Raw genomic sequence first — 6,837 nt, 5'->3', positions numbered from 1 at the left:
TCTTTTCTGCCCAACTGGCAGCAGACGGGGAAAGCCCATACAAAGAAGTAAGAAGGACCTTGCAAGGACCATGTATGAGCTTTTGTCTGGAGTGGCTCTGTTGCAGTAATGCTGGTTGCAAGCAACGCACCCAGCAATTGCATCACCTCCTCTTTTTGGACTGTTAGGGATACTCCCATCCATATGGGCTACTTGTATCCAAAAACTGCCTGCTGATTTTGCAAATCCTAAATGCCATCTTCCTCTTCCACTATCAGCTGTCCTTGCAAATTTTCTTCCTGTCTGGATCTCCCTTCTGTTTGAAAAGCAGACTTCTCCATGAAACTTCCTCTATAGTAATAGCACAAGAAAGGCTGGTTTTCCTTACCTCAGGTTAGTTATTTCCCTTGTCTGAACCTTGAACCTGAACCGCATTGCTCTCTTACTGGCATCTCTGCTTTTGGTGCCCGACCAACCCCCATGAGTCTAAACCATATGTTGAATAATTTCTACAACTTTCAGCATGTCTCTTGCGTGGTAACATGGGTGCTAAGGAAGTGTTTGGTGCAGTTTTCAGTGCCCTCGGCTGACTGTGAGGGGGAAGACAGAGGTGGATTTCAGCTGCCAAAGCCATAACTCTGGGGACAGGTGGCAGGAACAGAAGCAGAACAGGAGGAAGAGGGCAGAGCGAGCTTGTGAATCTCTTGTGGAACTGAATAAGCAGAGATTATTTATTGCAGGAAAACAAGAGCTTGTTCAGAAGGTCCAACTAAGGCACTTCCCAACAGAGCTGTGCAAAAAGGCTGAGAAAAGCTGCAATGGAAACGTGTGCCTCCGAAGATCAAACCCACCCTTCAGGAAGGCTGTTACCAACTTCTGGGAGTGCATGGGAATATGCCTTTCCCTAAATTTCATTATAGAGGTAGGACAAGTAATGTGGAGTTGTGTCTGGTATCTATATTTATCCTAGTCTGAAGCAATGCTTCTAAAATCATGTGCCAGTATGCTTAAAATGGTGGAAGTGTGTCATGGTTTTAGCTTTGTCATACTAGAGGTAGTACTGCTAGTCCTAGGTACGTGACACTAGACGCCATCTACAATACCACCAAAAAATTTTTCTTCTGTCAAAAAATGGTATACTTTAATTCTCAGGAACTATTGTGCTACTATCACACACATCAAGATGTCTAGGCCAAATGCTCTTTATCAAAATAATTTTACAAATTCTAGCATGTCAGAAGGATATTTAAATCAAAGCTAATACCAGATATTCTATGACATAAACACCATAAACAAATAAGTTCATATAATTTTCTCTTCTTTGCCTCTTACTTTGTGTGAGAAGTATACCATGGTTAATGAAAAGGTTATGCCAAGCATTTATAAGAAAATTCTCAGCTTCAAATACTATATAAAAATGGAAACATAAACACAGTTTTTAGAAGGACATGTCTCCAGGGGGCAGACTGGGTGTCACGAACGGCCTGAAATGCTTCACTGCATAGGGTATCTATCTTTCACATACGATTACTTGGAGGACAAGACACATTGTTTGTAAATTAATTCCATAGCAGAAAATGGGTTGAAAGAGTGAAAACCACAAAAATGTGGTGAAAAATGTTTGCAGATCTGGCCGAATCTTTTGACGTAAAATCAGTTGAATAGTTACAGTAGCATGAAGACTTGTTTGGGTGGAAAAGACCAGCATACCTATACTAATGGAAATTCTTAGCATCTCTGTCTCTGCATCATTTCTTTATTTCTTGATTGATTTTATTTTTCCAGTTTCCAGCACTGAGCTGTATAAAGAGCCCTTCTCTTCTCACTGAAGCATTTAGGTGAGTGAAGAATGTGCCACTGGGACATGGTGCTCTCTAATGTGAGAGATTAGCATGTACCTACTCACAACGAACGCAGTGCATATTGCCTGCATGAGTGTTTCTAAGCATTGAAAATTAGCTACAGTTGTAAGTGGCGAGGAGAAGCAGGCAGGCCAACCCAATATGGGTGATAAGCAACTTCTGGTTTATTTGTGACGCAGTTCACACATATATAGGAGTGGTATTCAGCCACTCCTTCTTGGCACAACAGTATTGGTTAGCCCCCACAGCTTCCTCCACATTCTCCTCCCAGGTCTGGTCTCCGGCTACCTGTGGGGGCCACCCCCTGCCTTGCTTGCACAGTCCTCCAGAACTCTATGGTCCTGCTCTTAGAGTCATTCTGCAACAATTCCCCCCTTTTTCTTTGTGCAAGCAAGGCATTATGGGTTATTCTGTTCACCTGTTTTATCACACAACTATAAACAAGTCTAATAGCTACGATGATTAACCTAATCAATGATACATCTCCACATCTTCCCCCTTTATGTTTTATATATGGTTTGGGTGACCCTACTTGAGCAGGGGATCTGGGCTAGATTATATCCCCAACATACGCCAACTAGAGGCTGCCTGGGCCTGCCCCTTTTTTTTCTGCTGTACGGCTCTCTGATAACAGGCTGTATAGCTCTCTGTTCCTTCACATCAAGGTCTGGCATGGCGTGTGTCCCCACCGCTCCACGCCTGCTGGGTTGCAGCCAACAGCGGAGCTAAAGGTTCTTCTTGGTGGCAAACACAGAAGCCAACCCAGTCTTGCCCTTGATTGTGGTAGCAGGCATTTGGTCAGCCTCAGTCCTTGCACCTTGCTGTCAATGCACAGTTTCACCTGCTTCATCCAGTAACAAGTCGCTACTACAGCAAGGCACACACATATTTACATTAGCAGAGTAACTATTGCAGGGTGCAGCAGCATGTTGAAGATGCTGATGGCAGTGAGGGACTAGCCAAAGAAATTTCTTAGCAGTGGAATTCTCCCCCCCTCTTAATTTGTTCCATCACCTGCTTTATAAGACTACCATTGTATTAAAATTTTTCTAGCTTTTGCCTTAGCATTTTCTAGCAGCTACTGCAAATTTCCATACTCTAACATCTCTTTTACAAGTGACAAATCTATACAATACAAGGTGCAGTTTCTTATTAGCAACTAGCTAGTAAATACAGGTGGTTTTATACACAAAATCACAACCTCTAATAATAGCTATTTTACAAGCACACATATTCAGGATGTTACTTTTCAGTTGCCCCCAAGTGATGTTTTGCAGTTATTTGTTCTTTCTCCTCCTCTATCTCATTCTGCTTGGGGTAATCACGGTCAGCTCCTGTAGCTGAGGCATCAGGTTTTTCCATTCATCTGTCCAGCTCATGGCAGGGCTCCACAAACTTTGCAGACAGCCGCCATGGACCTGTAGGCAGGAGGACACAAATATACCCCCTCCCCCAGGTTATCAGTTCTTCAGAAGTAGACAGGTTAGACAGGTTAAAGTTAAATGTAACATCATTACTCTCTCTCTCTCCCCCCCTCTTTTAAGTCCCTTCAAAAGCCATCATTACTCCCACTACAGTCCCACGTATAGAACGTGGCACAAGGACCCTGGGGAGACTAACAGCAAACCAGCTCCGAGAAGCATCACTGCAGTGCGAGGTGGCAGGCTCAACCTTAGCAGGCGTCCCCGCAGAGGCTCCGCCTCCCCCACATCGTATGAGGCTTGGGCTTTAATGCTGACCAAAATGCACACTCATTCCGACACAGGTGGCCAGCCTGTGCTGGAAGAAGTGGCCAGCAGTATCTACAGAGGTCTCCAAGGGTTGGTAGAAACCTGGACATACTTATAACTTCTAGTACATAAGTATCACAGAGAAACTGTATGGGCTCCCCCGTCAATTGCAAGAAAAAATCGTAACATATACAGCTTGAGCATAAGAGGATTTTAACGCATACGTGGTCACTGTTTGTCAGGCCTCCTTAACTATTTTGAGATCAAGAGCTTCCCACTCTTTAGCCACCTGCTGTGTAGTAAACACAGGATATGCAAAGATGCCCATTGCAGAAAATTCACCAGTAATGATCACATCTTCTGTTACCCATTGTTGCAACTGAGCATCTCCAGGGCCAGTAAATCTGAGCAGACCGACCTGGGAGACAATGAGTCAGGGTCTGGAAGCAGAGGATATAAATCTGGTTCGGATTCAGGGGATTCGGGGGCTGATCCTGCGCCGAACTCAGGGTCTCCGTTGCTCGCAGCTGTGTCTTTCTTATCAGATGTATCTCGTTCGGTATGTGGCCATCTGCAGACCTGGCTCCTCCGTGACTGAGTCAAAAATTTTTTCACTCTAGGGCGTAGTGGGCTGGAGAGGCTCGCGGTTCCTTTAAATCTCCCGCTAGTGCATGATCCCTATTTTCTACTGCGTGCTTCACAGTGGCGCCGCAATCGATCCGGCGCCGAGGCACCGCCCTCTTTCTTTCGGATTCCTCGACATTTATCATGCGTATACCTTCTAATATACTTTCTCTGTCCTTTTCAAAGTCCCTACTTTCGGAACTGGGGTGGTGGGGGAGCAGGGGGTTACACCTCCTCCACGGCACCTTCTGATGGAGGGGGAGAAAAGGAAAAGGGGGGGTGCGGGGTGGGAAACCCTGTGCTCCCGCGAGTTGGGGGGGGGGGGAACGAGTTGTAATCTTCCCCCGGTTTCAACCGACCGGGGACGTCTGTTCCTAGTTTCTCCGTTGCTACCGCGGCAGTTTTCTTTTCTGCCTTGTATCTTTTTATACAGTTCATTACTTCCCTCCGTGGTTTACCGAGTTTCTTTGCCTTTTTATAATCATTAAGCACTGAGTCAAATAGCTCATCACCAAACTTTCGCCACTCACTCTCCTCAAATATTGTATTAGGATCTGCAAAAAAAAAAATCCCTTAGCCTTCCCTACAGGCAGTAGACCTGCTAGCTGCTTTAGAGTCTCAGGCTCAATTCCCCGCTTTTATAAAAAGCACTGTAAAAAGTTCAAGGCTCAGTTCCCCGCTTTTATAAAAACCACTGTAATAAGTCCAGGGCTACCTCTTGGTCTATTTTCATGGCCAGCCTTTTCCGGATCGTCTTCTTCTGGGTCCTCCTGTAATCTCGGTCTCCGGATCGGCCTCCCGACGCAGCAGTGTCTGGTTCGCCCCAGCGGCGGATTCCTCTCGGTTAGTCCAAGCACCCGGGGTCCGTCATGCCACCGCAGCAGCATTGCCAGCGCTTCCCAGCCACAGCCGCCGGCGCCGCTCACTCGCCATTCCGGGTCCCTGTCAGCCGGGGCCCTGTATCTGGGTCCCCGTCGGCCGGGGCCCTGTATCCGGGTCCCCGCTAGTCGGGGCCCTGTAATCCGGGTCCCCGCTAGTCGGGGCCCTGTATCCGGGTCCCCACTAGTCGGGGCCCTGTATCCCGGGTCCCCGCTAGTCGGGGCCCTGTATCCCGGGTCCCCGTCGGCCGGGGCCCTGTATCCGGGTCCCCGTCGACCGAGGACCTGTATCCCAGGTCCCCGCTAGTCGGGGCCCTGTATTCCGGGTCCCCGCTAGTCGGGGGGCCCTGTATCCGGGTCCCCACTAGTTGGGGCCCTGTATCCGGGTCCCCACTAGTTGGGGCCCTGTATCCCGGGTCCCCGCTAGTCGGGGCCCTGTAATCCGGGTCCCCGCTAGTCGGGGCCCTGTATCCGGGTCCCCACTAGTTGGGGCCCTGTATCCCGGGTCCCCACTAGTCGGGGCCCTGTATCCGGGTCCCCGTCGACCGAGGACCTGTATCCCAGGTCCCCGCTAGTCGGGGCCCTGTATTCCGGGTCCCCGTTGGCCGGGGCCCTGTATCCGGGTCCCCGCTAGCCGGGGCCCTGTAATTTGGGTCCCCGCTAGTCGGGGCCCTGTAATCCGGGTCCCCAGCGACCAGGGCCCTGTAGTCCGCGTCCCTGTTCGGGCGCCATTTGTAAGCGGCGAGGAGAAGCAGACAGGCCAACCCAATATGGGTGATAAGCAACTTCTAGTTTATTTGTGACGCAGTTCACACATATATAGGAGTGGTATTCAGCCACTCCTTCTTGGCACAACAGTATTGGTTAGCCCCTCACAGCTTCCTCCACATTCTCCTCCCAGGTCCGGTCTCTGGCCACCTGTGGGGGCCACCCCCCTGCCTTGCTTGCACAGTCCTCCAGAACTCTATGGTCCTGCTCTTAGAGTCATTCTGCAACATACAGTGATTCTTAGAAAGGAGAAAAAATACTTTTATCATTTTGATGTCAGACATCACTTGTCTGTTGTGAAGGTATTTATCTTGGAACAGTCATCTTAGGTCATAAGATATTCTTGATATGAATGCACTCCTACAATAGGTTTAAGTACAACCTCCCTGACTGAGTTGCAAAACTTTTATGTTCTGGATTGCCATTTAAGTTAGCAGGTATTTGATACTTGAAAGGACTATATATGGAACTGGAACATGGATAAGCAACCAATACAGATAAACATAACATTGAATCCCACTGAATTTGTCCATTGAAATGGCCACTAAGCCAAGACTATCTGCATATCACTTATTTGGTGGTAGGAGAACTGAAAGCATTTCTATTAAGTGTTTATCAAAACATGATACAGACCATCTGCATAATGTTATCACCTATTCTCTGTTTATGACCAAAAAGGTATACCTAATACAAAATGTCTTCTTTTTTGTCTTCCAATAATTTTAGGATGACTAACATTTAGCTGCTTTTTGGTATACTTTTTCTAACTGCCTGTATGTTTCTTACGTTCATATTCATCAGCAGGTGATAAAAAGTCTGTGTCTTAGAGATATATTTAAGTACCCACATAGAAGCTTTATTTTTGTCCTTACTATTTTGTTTTGCAGGCTGCCATATAAGCACCACCTTAGGTTCAGGAGAGAGTGTACACACATATATACATGTAGCAAAAACCCTGTACAAACTGTGCTGACTACAACTAAATTGTAAATAGCT

Source organism: Pezoporus occidentalis, unplaced genomic scaffold, assembly GCF_034315485.1.
Source record: "Pezoporus occidentalis ecotype Australia unplaced genomic scaffold, CSIRO_AGI_Poc_V1 ctg207, whole genome shotgun sequence".
Classification (NCBI taxonomy): domain Eukaryota; kingdom Metazoa; phylum Chordata; class Aves; order Psittaciformes; family Psittacidae; genus Pezoporus; species Pezoporus occidentalis.
Note: the sequence above shows the minus strand (reverse complement) of the source record.